At 34.8% G+C, this 15737-nt stretch overlaps 1 protein-coding gene across 6 annotated transcripts in view; it reads right to left on the reverse strand.

The window, feature by feature from the left end:
* NOL4 (nucleolar protein 4) overlaps nucleotides 1–15737 on the reverse strand; it is a 406054-nt gene that overhangs the window by 41987 nt on the left and 348330 nt on the right. The gene's annotated exons all lie outside the window — the stretch shown is intronic.

Genomic DNA, 15737 nt, shown 5'->3' on the forward strand with positions numbered 1-15737 from the left:
GGAAAATTTATTGTGTGCTGATTCCACACTAGGCCCATTACATGCATCACAACAGCCTGACAAAGATTTGAGTAAACCCAGGCTTTTCAGCTTGTTTTTCTTAAGTTGCACTGGTGTCTACAAACGATGCTTCAAAACTTCTAACCAATGAAAGTTGTATGGACACAAACTATAATTGGCAATAAATTGTATATATGTTCATAGCAAAACAGATTGAATGAATTTCCCTTCAGCTGTGAGTTTATGAAGTCTAAAATATATACAACATATATGACTTGTCTACTTCATTCTTCATCATTTCTTCTTTTTTAATTTCTTTTCTTTTTTAAGAAGGAATTGGAAACAGATTTCTAATAAATTCTTAAGAGTGTTTTTCATAATCAGAAGTATTTTTCAGCTTATATATTTAGAGTGCATGTTTAGGGAAACGAACTTTCAAATACATTTTTTTTTTTTTGTGGCATCAAGTAATGGAAAAAGAGGAAAAGTGGAATAAGTTTGCTCTGTGGACCCAGTAGTATTGCTATAGCCAAAGATATTCTAATCTTTCATGTAGTGAAAGCATTGCCATGACTATCAGAACTATGCAGTTATGACTTTGCTCTTGTTCTTCCGATTTTTTCAACTATAACTGACCTATTCAACTCTATTATACTCAGCTGTAGATCTTAGACGTGATTTATAAGCTTTTCATCTTTTCATTTCTAGGTAAGATTATGAAATAAACAGCAAAATTCCTCAATGTAAATTAAACTGAAAATAAGAATTTTCCTAGCATTGCCTTTAAAAAAAAAAACACGAGTGGACATAAATTGGTATATGAACTAGAAAGTCTAATTGTAATTCCTTGCATTTAAGCCTTAGAAATCCCTGTGAAGGTAAATTACTTTAGAATAACACTCTTTCCTGGGAGAAACTGCATTAAAGAAGGGACCCATATACAATCAGATTTTATTTTATTTTATTATCACTGGCTTTACTATTTAGTCTGGGAAGACAGCAAGTTCCAGATTTTTTTTTTTCTTAATACTGAAAGTTGGTCTTTGCTAAATACCCAACGGTGGTGGGTTTTAGACTGTGGTTCTCTAGCAAAGAAGATAGGGGACCTTCACCAAATTTACCATTTGTAATGTGGACTTTTTCTAAAGACATAACAATATATATGTTTTGGGGTTTTTTGTACTATGATGAAATTTTATATTACAAATAGTAAGGGAGCTTAAATACTCTAAGATATTGAAGATGATACTTCCAGAAATCTTTGGTTGCTGGAAGCATGTGCCATAATAAGTAGGTCTAAGGTAAATAATTGTAATAATTACAGTGCTACTGTGAAAAATAACTATTAATAAAGCAACATTAGTGGTACAGAAACATAGCAACGATTCGAATTTTAGAATCTGTAACCAGCTGTCTTTTAAATGGCATGTTACAATGACCTGGTGAGTGGAAAATGGTCTAACCAATGATGATTACCACTCATGCAATATCCAAAAGTCTTTCATAAAGGTACAGTGAAATGGTCTCCCATCTATGAGTGCTCATCTCCTCCCTGCCTGGGGACAGATTAATATGTGTATTACTTTATATATATATATATTCTTCCATACTAGAATACAGACATATTTTATATATTTATTGCTTGTGAAATTAGCAAAGCTCATCAGAAGATTGATAGATGAATCTGTGATATTTACATGGGTGAACTTTTTTCACATGTATAACTTCTATTTCCTATAAAGTAGTACATCTCAAACTACTCTCCATGGCTTCTGGGGAAATGCCTCAGAGTCTTCCCGAGAATATGGGACAAGGGCATAGAGATATGCTTTCATATTATGTCTTTCCTCTTTACCCAGACGAGCAGCTCTGTCTGCTGTCTTCTACACTCATAAAATCACTGCAGCTAAAGCATTATGAAAAACCACTGGGCTATGCAGTATTCTTTCTGTAGAGGCATGTAGCCATTGCAACTCAGAAAGAAGGCAAATTATTCAATACTTCAAAGCAATTTTGAGGTTCTTGAGAAGGGGCTAGCCTCAAACCCTCAAACCATTCTACCACTAGTGTAACATCCCAGTTTCCTGATAGAAAACAACTTGGGGAGCACGATAAAATTTGAGTCTCTTGTTTGAGAAAATTCATGGCTATTATGATACATACCCAGTTTATTTTTCTGTGTTTGGAAAATGACAATAGAATATACCCACAGGAGAAGAGATTCTTAATGATGAAGAAAAAGGGAGAAGGCATTGTCTCCACAATGTTTTCTCTCTGATTCTTTGTATGATAGAATTAATTTGTATTATTAAACGTGTTATTTTTTAAATGTGCCTCAGTCTTTTCATTATTAACTGTTATTGCAAGCCACAGTAACTGCACTGAGCAGGCAGATAATTAATCCTATTAATAATCAAAACAGGCCTTGTAGGGAGTCATTTGTAGTCAAACACAGATGTGCACTATTAATGTTTTGGCCGTTCACTATATGTTGAGAAATACAATGTAAGAAAATCCCAGTAATATCTGTGCTGCAGTGTATTTGGGGGAGAAGTTTAATATGAAGTTAATTCATGTTTTTCTTGTGAATGATTACTATTATTGGTTTCAAAGAAAGCATTAAAAAAATAAGTAAATGACATATAAAATAAAGATCCCCTGGAGTCACATTTTATCTCTGTAAGCAACGTTTAATAAACATTAGTTCCTAAAGTTCTCAAATTTGACAGCTTGCCCCCGAGGTTGCTATGAAGATTATTTTCAAAAGAGAATAATATTAATATGCTACAAGACTGCATATCTAGGCAATGAAATATATTTCATTCATCAAAAAGTAGAAAAAAATCCTATCCCAGATTTTATTAGACATATTTCAAATTTTCTTTAAAAAATTCCATTAAAAAAGATAGCATCGATATGATGGAATGACAATCAGCATTGCACTAGATAATACAAAGTTGTTTTGATTCAGATTTCTTTGATTAAAAATATACAACAGATGAAAGAAACAGTTATGGTGACTTTTATAATTAGGCTTTGGACTTATCAATAGATATTTCCTTTATGTATATAAATATGCATCTCAAATTTAGGAAAAAATTGGGCCTAGAATAGGAAGGGGGATTACTGACAGACGGATGGCAAGATTGGAATGATTTAGAAGAGTAGGCATCGTCTACTCATTACCCTCTCATCCACACACTATTTGGGAAGATTGGTTTGTACTCCTTTGTACTCTATCCGTAGAAACTGGAAAGGACAAACTTGAGTTTGCTGAACCTGATCTGGTATTTGGACCATACAGATTGAATTCCTAACTTACTTCAGCTGCCTAAGGAATCCTTTACTCAGGTACCTTACGTAGACATGTTTTTCAAAATTAAATCTGACTGGTTCCACTCAACTTTTTTTTTTTTTTTTTTTTTTTTTTTCACTCAACTTTTTGACAATAGGTTTCCAAAAAAACATTGCTTTTATATCTCCCAAGAATTCCACTTTTTCTTAGCTTTTATATTCTCTACCATCTGTTAAATATGCTGTATATTTTCATTAACTTTTCTCTGCCTATAAAGATTATCAGAAAATTCCAGTAAAATTTTCTGCTTGATTCAATAATCCAGATAGCTTTCTTCTGTTTGCCTTTTACCTTACACTGTCATAGCAATTGGAGTTTGTAAGGCATTTTTGCATCAATATGGAATTACATTTTTAGTTCATCACTGAGATGGTCAGGGTACCAGTGATGCACCTTTTTAAGGTAAAAAGAAAAACTTGCATAGACCTTAAACAAGCTTATCACTGCAAAATATTACACACGTGGATAATTCAGGCATCAATTTGCCTGAACTTTCTATTGTTACTAGACTTCTCCTATCTTTACATGTTCTTTGTAGTCTGTCTATAGAAGCATTTTTACTTTAAATTACTGCTCTAAATGTCCTCTTTGCTCTTTAAGTATGGATGAAGGGAGGGAGTGAAATTTATTTCACATATAAACTGCTGGAAAACATCTCTACCTTCTTCTTCCACTTGATAGCAAGTGTTCCAGAACTAAGCACATGTGACTAAGAGTTTCCAGGGAAATACATAAAAGATATGAGAGAACCAGAGCTCTAATTTAAACTGCTTTCCTGCTAAGAAAAAAGAAACAGTCTGCACTAGAAGTAAATGTGATTATTACTTGGGATGAGGAGAAGTGATTTATGATGCCATCAAAACACACACACAAACACTCACACATATAACACTCAGGGAGTAACTTCTTTCATATGGTTAAGAGCATCCATACAGTCTCCACTTGTTGGCCACACAAATGATTAAGATGCCAACACAGAAGACTGTTCTTTGCAAAGACGCTCCCAAACTCACTGAGAAAGATAATAAGGGAACACATGTTTTGAGTAAATCTAAGTAGCCTAATAATAAGATCTGAAATAACAGAGAAAACAGATTTGGTTTCCGACTTAAGAAACCAAAATCATAGCAGGATAGCTTTCACCTAGAGTTTTATCAAACTGTTCCCAGAATAGGTTATGTTAACAAACTCTCTTTGTAGCAATATTTACACACACACACACTGACATGATTTTATAAACAATAAATGCTTCAGAACTATTGACTTAAAGAAAAATACAAAATAAATACAGTCCTCAACCTGATATGTAAGGATACATGGCTGGCAAGAAGTAACCCAGTAGCTTGCAAAGCCATCTACTCTAAAATTCTTCCTGATGGCCATAAAGTTTTGTTAGTAAAAACAAAAGTAGAGACTTAGCACTCTTAAATTACAGTCTTAAATGTAACACTACGCTATTTAGTTATTGACAAAAAAATCAAATATAAAAAACAGATCTTTTTTTCTATAGGTTTCTAACACTTAATTTTTAGTTCCGTTGTTAATATGACCAAAATGAAAATTTAAATATAATGTTCCTTTGAGGTCCTAAAATCTGATTGCAGATATAATTATTTTGGTCATCGGTTTCCTATGTGTAGCATAATATTTTTCACCTCAGAAAAATCAGTTTTAACAAAGCAGTACCAAATTGGTGTTTTTCACATTTAATTGTAATAAATTTTATGAATAAAAAAGATTTTCTTCTAATCATAGTATCTTTGTTTCTCCTGAGTTCTCATCTTTTAGTTATTTTTTTAAATCTACATTTAAAACAACTCAAAACATCTTTGACAAAAATCCCTTTATTTGCAGTTGGGCTGTTTTGATTAAAAAAAAAACCAACTTCCTTAAATCATTTTTTTCTTAATCCCCTTTAATACAATATTCCCTTTTGGTAAGATAGTTGCAATGCTCTATCTGGTGATTCTATGGCAGACACGGTTTCTGATATTACCTATATAACTGTTACTCTCAAATTCTCATTTCCAGTTTCTGCCTTCTCCCTGAGGTTCATGCCTGCATTTCCTGTTATTCAGTTATGTCCATTTAACACTTTGAAAGTAAATTTATCTTTCCTCCAGACACTCCTTTCAAAAATTTTTAATTAAAAATCAGGGGCTTCCCTGGTGGCGCAGTGATTGAGAGTCCGCCTGCTGATGCAGGGGACACAGGTTCGTGCCCCGGTCCGGGAGGATCCCACATGCCGCGGAGCGGCTGGGCCCGTGGGCCATGGCCGCTGAGCCTGCACGTCCAGAGCCTGTGCTCCACAACGGGAGAGGCCACAACAGTGAGAGGCCGGCATACCACACACACACAAAAAAATCAAAACAACACCTATTCTATTACCAATGTTTCTTGTTCTAGTTACTGCATCATGTCAAGATTTTTTTCTTATACAGGGTTCCCTCAGTCAAACAATAACCAAGCCCTCTCAACTCCATCTTGGAAATGACCCTCATTGGCATGCATCTGAGAAACACTCATTGTTAATACATAATCCAGAGCACCATAATCCCTCATTTGGGCTATCGTGATAACCCCCTGACCAGTGTTTGCCCCTACACATCTTGTCCACATCTTCTCAAATGTATCTTTTAAAAATCACTTATGTTGATTTCTCTTTAAAAGTTCCTGAGATTTCTTGTTTCCTAGAGAACAAAACCCAAAGCTCCTGGCATCCAAACCCCTTCAGAGTTTGAGAACAGTCTTTCCAGCTACATCTTCTGTCACTTCCTCTCTTGCACTCTATACTCTGGTCATAGCTTAAACTGAAAAAATAAATCTTACCAGTGTAATATTCTGAGTCACCTAAATTGCTGCATATGTGCACTGACATACAGAAAGTTTCTCACCTATAATTATTTTATGTGTCATAGCCTCTGATGATGGTTTGTCATCTAAATTTTAATCTTTTTTCCAAAATTTTCACATATGTATCTAACGATGAATAACAAACTAAAATTTGCTTAAAAGTTTTTTAGTTCTTTTTAAAAACTTTTGTGTGAAATCAAAAAGTGTTATGTAGGTACAGCAGACTTACGTATGCCCTTCATCAAAAGTAAGGAAGCAAAAGGATGGTATTTTCCTTACAATATAAATTCCAGATTAACAACTATTCTCCCTAAATCTCTAATCTATCCCCCAGATACCCTCAAACAAAAGAAGTAGGATCTATTTATTTGAAATTATTGTATCTCTTCTACTGTATACAATTATCTTTATGAAATAAATGCAAGGAAAGAAAATAGAAAGTAAAAGATGTCATAGAAAGAGAACAAAGACTTCAATTGTATATATAAATTAGTTCTTTAGTTCTCAGATTGCTAGAGATCAAAGACCTTGAACCAAACATCCTACTGAAGATGAGGTCTAAAAAAAACACCAACACAATTATTCTAACAATTAGAAATTTCTCCAAAGCAAGATTCTAAACACTATAGCTATGTTAGAATCTTTAGCTATAAAAATATTACAGCTGAAATCTGTAATATTTTTACAGATCAAATCCAGAACAAATAAGTATTACAGTTGTAATAAAAATTCAGAACAAATATTTTTAGCAATTAAACTTTGAGAAGCACAACAGAGATCAATAAGATTTTTTTTAAAGCAGTTAACCGTTAGTAACTACATAAGAATCCTATTAACATGGTTATGTCAGAAGATTAAGGCTAATATCTGCATAATGGCTAACTAGCCTATGATGTTGGGCAGCCTGGAGAGGTGCATTATTTTAACAACAATGCGATCAAATTTGATACATAAAGCAGAGTTTTAAAGGGATTTAATAAATTTCTGCTAGTTAATTTTAGTCTGATAATAAGATTATATTTTTTATTTTATTTTGTCCACATATAATAACATGTATATATATTATTGTTTAATGCTAAAATAATCTCATAAGTTTTAGCGCTGTTTTTGACTGTAACATTTTTGCTCAGATCAAATAAAAATAACACATGCCACTTCAGAAGATAAATTAAGAGAAACAAACAGAATTTCTTTTCATTCCTGTGAATATTAGTTTTCCCAAAGTACAAGATCAGGCTACAATTTATGTTAAAACTATAGTTGAATACGTTGTCACAAATGGCTACATAAACCAACAAAACTCAGGCCAAGTACTTTAAAAGTGACCTCTCAGGGCTTCCCTGGTGACGCAGTGGTTGAGAGTCTGCCTGCTGATGCAGGGGATGCGGGTTCGAGTCCCAGTCTGAGAGGATCCCGCATGCCATGGAGCAGCTGGGCCCGTGGGCCATGGCCGCTGAGTCTGCGCGTCTGGAGCCTGTTCTCCGCAACGGGAGAGGCCACAGCAGTGAGAGGCCCGTGTACCGCAAAAGAAAAAAGAAAAAAAAAGAAAAAAAAAAGTGACCTCTCAGATACGATTTATTTATCCCCAATGTCAGTTACTCAAAATCTTCTAGGTATGATTCTGGAAGTCTTTACTACCGGCTTAAGAAACTTAGGCTCAACTGGGAAAAAGAGCTTTGAAAAATACAATGGAAGTTTTTTTTTAAGAAAAATTGGCCATGGCAGAAAATTTTCATCTTTTCCTATTTCTTTTTGAGGAAGTAGAAAAACCTGACTAATGATGCTATTTCAACAGGATGTTGGGAGGTAATCATAGGTGGTTTCAATATTAGAAACAGGTGTGCCAGCATGGTTGAATGAGCAGAACAAAGAACAATCCCTTCCGAATGTCACTCTACATAATAGATTCCTTCACAGCTACTTTTAATGAACATTATGTGCAGTCAGATAATAAACATAATTCCATCTGAATTATATATCTTGAAGGAGCCATATAATTGAGATCTTAATTCCTACACACGTTGAAATAAAAGTTTACAGGTTATTATAATTTAATTTAAACTGGGTGTAAAAATTACCCATCCATTTTGATACTTCAAGTATATTCATTATGAAATAGTCAAACTAAGGTAATTAGAAAAGCCATCAAAATGGTGATACCTGAATCACTGAGTGATAATGCTTTTACATTAATATAAAAATAAAATTTAAAGGAAACGTGTATGAAACAACATGAAATGATCTAAAAATAATCTAGTGATGAATTTAAAATGCATCACTTAAGTCTGACTACATGTTGGTGTTATATGTACACATAAGTAAAATATGTTTTTTGTTAACTTTCCTCTCCTTAATAATACTGCTTCTGATTTACCATGGATAGTGTTATACGTATATAATGTTCTGATTTACCATGTTGACTGTGGGTGGAGGGTATCTAGTAAGAAGAGACATATCATTGTTGACATATTTCTTCAAATATCAGATATAAAGTTTATAATTTTATTTCCATCTACAATGAAAAACTAATTATTCAAGAAGTCAGTAATTTTTAGGAGTTCTGTACTCTAACTTCTCAAACATACACACAAGTAAACCCATTAGTGTTCTTGAACATACTTGTATTTGAAGAGTAATGGTAATATCTTCCTTAAGATATTGGATTACTTTACCCTACTCCATAACAAATTTTGGTAGAAACAGTATAACTCAACTTCTTTTTCCCTTCCATTTTTATTCTCCTGGAGTCTACTAATTTCCCTGCAAGATTTCATCCTGTTTATGACTTCATCTACCTCTTTATACCAAAGACCTCTAAATCTAAATTTGTAATTAAGACCTTTTCTCAGGTCCGCATTTTCAAATACCTACTGCACATAACTAACTGCATGCCCCACAAGTGCATCCCACTGAGTATGTATGTCAAAATTATACACTTTATCTTCTCCCACTCTTAATTTTCCAGCCATAATTTGCTCTGCCTTCTGAATTCTTGATTTCAATGAACGACACCTTCATCTATCTCTGTAGTCTCCTGAAACAGAGATTTGTGCCATATTCAACAGGCCCCTTTTTTATTATCTCATATGTACAATCCAGGACAAAATCTTATACAGCCATTTTATTTCTTAGTGAATTATTTAAACAATGTTCTATTGAATCCCTTCTATTTACTGGGCTACACATTCAGCAAAGTAGTGGAGATAGATCCTCAGATCCCTGTCCTCAAGGGACCTATAGAGGTATAAGGCAGGGGAGAGACTAGACAAAAAGAAGAAATAAAAAATATAAGTTATAATACTAAGTTCAATAGCGGTAACCATTAAAAATGAAATAAAATAGAGTTATGTAAAAGAATGATTGGAGATGGGTGTTCCAGAGGGTGTCTTTCTAAGAAAAATACATATGCCAATCAGCCAAGAAATGGAATGATAAAGAAGAGGCCATCATGTGAAGATAGAGGGGAAGAGGGTGTGTGTGTGTGAGTGTGTGTGTGTGAACATTGCACTGAAATCCACTCTACACTTGATATGAAACATTCCTCGTATCCAATGATCTCTATGATCCCTGGGGTTTGGTTAAATTAGGTAATGTAAACATCATATAGCTTAGACTAGAATTTGCCTTACAACAAGAAATTGTAACAACACATGCTTTTGCTGGTACACTGAATATTCTCAATTTTCCCCTCTAGATGCATTTTCTAACACTGCTTCCTGGGTGTATAACCACTGTGAACTTAACAGCTGGGCTCACCTGCTCTCTGGCTGCTAGGGTTTCATCAACAGGAAGCCCTGACAGGAATTTACAGAGGAGAGCAGGGGGTATTTATCCCCCAGTACCCTTTCCTGCCGTGCCATGGTCTGGGAGCTTGCTGTGCTCCTGGATCCTATAAGACAGCCCCTCTTCCATGGCTTTTGTTCCCATCAGGTTCTGCTAATAGTTCCCTTCCATTGCTCCTCCAGGCTTGCTAGTCCTAGAGTACTTCACCATCTCTTCTTGATTTCCTTGGCCCATCTCACACCTATGTAAATAGTCCCTTTATTAAACAGTCTCCAATTACTCTTTTGAACAGGTTACCTGCTGGGACTCAGAATGACACAGTTCTGTTCACTATTGAGCCAACCAGTGAATGAGGAGTACACTTTCTTTATTCCCTCAGTATTAAAATTTTTTTGTGTGGTGTATGTATTCCAAAACACTATTTTTAATTGGCTAGTATTCCAAGACACTATTACTAATTTCCCCCAAATTTTCTATCACAAATATGAAACCTCTTGGAATATTTTCCATATCATCAAATCCATCAGGGGTTCCATCAGTTCCGTATTCCCCCTCTCTTGGAACTCTTTATCCTTTTATTCCAATCTAGAAAGAGGATTCTCTAGGTCTGTGACATAGCGTCATTCTCCATATCTTTTTCCCTCTCTCCCATTTTGTATTTTCTCTTCTTGGACTCATTAAATTCTTCCTTGGGTTATGTTATTGTTCCAGTGGACAATATTCTCCAGTAACCTTTTGAGAAAGGCTATACCTAAGATAGACTCCAGAAAATTATTTTAAATTATTTTTACCCTCATGTTTGATTTGGATGGATATAAAATTTTCTTCATAATTTTGCAGGTTTTGCTCCCATATTTTTTAGTGTTGAGAATGGTTTTGCTGGTTAACATCCTCTGGCTTTATGATTCTTTATATGTGACTCTTTTTTTTCCCTCCTTGGAACTTGGAGTTCAAATTTGTCTCTCTATCTCATGTGCTCTGGAACTTTCATGATGATGTGATTGACGTAGGCTTTTTGCATTTACTGTCCTGATAACTTTATGGGCTCTTTCATTCTGCTAATGCAGGTTCTTCAGTTTTAGAAAAAAAAATTATTTTTGATAATTCCTTCCTCTCTATTTTCTCTATAACTCGAATTATCCAGATGTTCCTTCTCTTAAATTGATCCTTCAAAAAAAAAACCTTTGTATTTCATTTTCCATTATTTGTCTATTTTTTTAAATTTCTGGGTAATTTCCCAAATGGCCTTCCAATTCTTAAAACGCTTTTTGACTACCATGTGTGTGTGTGTATGTGTGTGTGTATATATATATATATATATATATATATATTTTTTTTTTTTTTTTTGTGGTACATGGGCCTCTCACTGTTGTGGCCTCTCCCGTTGCAGAGCACAGGCTCCAGACGCGCAGGCTCAGTGGCCATCGCTCATGGGCCCAGCCACTCCGCGGCACATGGGATCCTCCCGGACCGGGGCACAAACCCGTGTCCCCTGCATCGGCAGGCGGACTCTCAACCTCTGTGCCACCAGGGAAGCCCCTATCATGTATATTTTTTATATTCCAAGAGTTTGGTTTTGTTTATTGTTCCTTTTCATGCATTAATTTCTCATTTTGAGAAAATACCTTTTATTTTTTTACATCTTTCTGAGGATATGAACTGTTTTGCTTGACAATTTTCTTCTGTTCTTTGCTTTGCTTCTGATATTTGAGTACCAGGATCTATAGTTCTTTCCCTCTCTGGCTCCTCAATTTTTGAGAGAAGAATTCTAGTCTCTTTAGTGGAGGGAATAACTAGGCTGTCTATTTTTGGAGCTAAAAAGTGAAAAAGACCTGTAGCAGAGATATGTAATCTTTAGGTTGAAGAATTTATTTTGCCCATTTTCAGTATATTTTTCTTGCTGCTATAACTGGTATCCCTAGGTTTTGAGCTTTTTGCCTCTATTTCTCTACAGAATAAACCTCTTATCTCCTCCTTGGGTGGGAAGAAAAAGAGGTCTCCTGGTACTACAGAATTGAGGAGGGCATCTAGGGGGTCTAAGAACTTCTCAGATACACTGAATCAATACTCTTATTTTCATATTCACGTAACTCCACTTTCTGAAATACCTGGCGCCCTCAGTTCTTAGACGTTCCAAGGTCTACAGGGATTGAATGGTTCCTTATCAGTATCTCCCTATAGTCACTTGGAGGTCAGATTTCCATTTTCCAAAAAATGAGGTGAATCTCTAATCCTTTCCTGAGTCCTTCCTCATTCTCTACCTCTGTGTAGATCTAAACTTTTTATTTTCACTTTCAATCACTTTAGTAGGGTTTTAGTGCGGTAGAGACAAAGGCAAGTATTCAATTTTCCAGGTCAGAAGACATGTACACTTTAAAACTTTAATGTATGTATTAGATTACTGGTAGGAAAAGTTTGTGAAGCAACGTAATATGTTTAGCATTTGGAGAGTTACGTTAAGTGTATCTTTTTATTTCATATTCTTGCCCTTTGAAATGGTTTTAATATATGAGATGGCAAACTCTATCTGAACTTCTCTTTGATAGAAAAAGAAAATTTAAGATACGTAAGCAGAAAAATCACAGTTTCTATTATAATGGCAGTGTAAGTCATTAAAGTTTATAAATTAAACATTTTAAAACTCTGTTAATAGTGGTAAGAGACAACACCTAGTAAACTTATCTCATTTTCTTTGTGAAGGAACTATTAATAGAAAGGCAGATCATGGTGACTTTCTATACATAAAACAAGGCATGTGGCAAAATAAGGCAGAGTTGCTGAAAGACAGCACCATGAGGATGATTCACATCTAATAGAATGACCACATCAAAAGACTAGTGAACAAATTGGTGCAACAAGAAGAAAGATCTTTAGAAGGCATGACACAGGGTTTTGCCCTAAGCCCTACGCTATTCAATATTTAAATTGAGACACATAAGTACAATGACGAAATACTGAACATTCAGAAACAGGATGTGAAGAAGGAGGGAAAACACTAAACAATGGGGAGTCAACAGCAACAGGATATGAACAACTTCATTATAGGCTAATACTTTATAAGATAAATTTAACAGGGCTAAAAGTATAGCCTTACACTTAAATCTAAAACATGACCTACACACACAAACTGAGGAAGAAATATAACATTAGCACCTCTGCAAAAATGTACAGTTATAATTAACTAAAACATTTATTAAAATATTTATTGAGCACATACAATGTGCAAGACACTGCAGTTATAGTGAACGATACAGATAGGAAATTTGCTTCCAGTGAACTTACAGGTTAGCATGGGAAACAGGTAACACTTCAGATTTAATTATAATTGATTTAAGTTGAGCAATAGAGAACATTTAATATTAGGAATGCATAATAGGAGACAACATACAGAAGAATTAGACAAAAATATTTAATGTCATCTTAGGCTGCATTAATAAAAGTATATAATGCCTAGAATGTGAACCTGCTGGCAATTAATTATTCCTTGAATAAAGAATGATGCTAACTCAAAAAAAGAGAGAAATATTATATTATCAGGTAATATTTTTGGGCATTTATTATAGGCCAGGAACTGTGCTAATTGTCATATTATCTTGATCCTTCCATCCCAATGAATTAAATATTGTTAAACTCTCATTTTATAGATTGAAAAGACAGAGGCACAAAGGTTGCCAAGGGACTTATCCAAGTTCACACAGTGCTATGTATAGTAACTGAGATCTAAATGTGGGAACTCTGTGTAGTGTGCAGGCTTAACTGATGTGCTTGGCTGAGCAAGTCAAGGCTTCCTGGGAGCCACACTATAAGCCATCATAAGCCGAACACCATCCAGGTGGGAAAAACCAAGTTGCTGGAAGATCTCAACACTTTATAATGAAGTTAAAGGAACTGAAGGTATTCAACTAAAGAAGACAAAAAGTAGTATTTGTTTTTTCATCAGGGAATTATCATTATCAGGCTTACTCTGTCAAACACTGCTGGGAACTCTTTTACAGAGAACAGGTAGAGGGAAATTGGTAGCCAAAGCAGATCTTACCCACTCAGTGTTCCACAGTATAAGTTAATTTTGTTAGACACTTAAGACACAAAAGGCAGAAAAGAAAGATGGCTAGCTACATCATTTTAATATCCAATGCTTATGTATTTTAATGGGAAAGAATGTGACAATAGAATTGAGAAATTTTTCAAATAAAAATATTCTATTTTCTATCTGTTTACCTAATAAATAATACTACAATGGATGCTAAACATTAAGTTTTTTGGCATGCCTACTACTAAATATATCTATTTTTAGGTATATCTTCAGATGTTTATAGGTAAAAATTAAAGCTTGTTTTTTAATCTTTTAAAATTTGCCAACTGCCCTAAACTATAGCTTCAAATAAAAACATCATTCAATTATTAAGGAAGGATTGTTTATATTCTAAAATAGCCTTTAAAAATAAAATTACGCAAAGTGAAAAATAATGGAACTGCACAGGATATTTCTCCATGAATTCAGCCTATCTTCCCTTCAAAATTTCTCTTTGTTGAGATTTACTCCGTTTGTTTTAACACAGGCACTGTGCAAGAGGCTGGATTTGCTGATAAGCATTTTTTTTTTAATTTCAGTACAAAATCACCAAGGTAATGAATAATTTTTAATTTCCAGGAGCCTAAATTATGCAAATGAACCACAACTTTCTTTCCTCCTCCTTTACCTTTCATGTGCCCTTGAAAAGGAAATGATGGGATACAGTTCTGTGTATAAACCAGTGAACAGCATGTAAGAACATTCCAGTGCTCATCAGAGGCTCATCCAGATGCTGGGCCCTGCCCTACACCCTTTTGGTACTGGTGTCTTTGGGTGGACAAAGAGGTACAGTTCTACCTGCCCTGCAGAGTCCATCTAAGTAAGGTTATATTAATCTTTGTAAAGCTCTGAGTACTACAGAGTAAAATGCTGTATAAGTTGGGTATTTAGCAATATCCACCAGAAAAACCAATATAATCATCTTCAATTCCATAGAAGGCTAATTGAAAAATGAGGACCTCGTTCTAAGCTGTATGCCTTTTCAGAGTTGCTCACTGAAGGCTGACTTTTCCTAATTGGGCTCACTCATTCCTTCCACTACTTTTTTTTTTTTTAACATGTTTATTGGAGTATAATTACTTTACAATGGTGTGTTAGTTTCTGCTTTATAACAAAGTGAATCAGCTATATATATATACATATATCCCCATATCCCCTCCCTCTTGTGTCTCCCTCCCACTCTCCCTATCCCAACCCTCCAGGTGGTCACAAAGCACAAAGCTGATCTCCCTGTGCTATGCAGGTGATACCACTAGCTATCTATTTACATTTGGTAGTGTATGTATGTACATGGCACTCTCTCACTTCATCCCAGCTTACCCTTCCCCCTCCCCTTGTCCTCAATTCCATTCTGTATGTCTGCATCTTTATTCCTGTCCTTCGCCTAGGTTCTCCACAACCATTTTTTTTTTTAAGATTCCATATACATGTGTTAGCATATGGTACTTTTTTTTCTCTTTCTGACTTACTTAACTCTGTATGACAGACTCTAAGTCCATCCATCTCACTACAAGTAACTCAATTTTGTTTCTTTTTATGGCTGAGTAATATTCCACTGTATATATGTGCCATATCATCTATATCCATTCATCTATCAATGGACACTTAGGTTGCTTCCATGTCTTGGCTATTATAAATAGAGCTGCAATGAACATTGTGGCACAAGACTCTTTC

The sequence above is a fragment of the Mesoplodon densirostris genome, chromosome 15 (assembly GCF_025265405.1).
Source record: "Mesoplodon densirostris isolate mMesDen1 chromosome 15, mMesDen1 primary haplotype, whole genome shotgun sequence".
In the NCBI taxonomy this organism is placed as follows: Eukaryota; Metazoa; Chordata; class Mammalia; order Artiodactyla; family Ziphiidae; genus Mesoplodon; species Mesoplodon densirostris.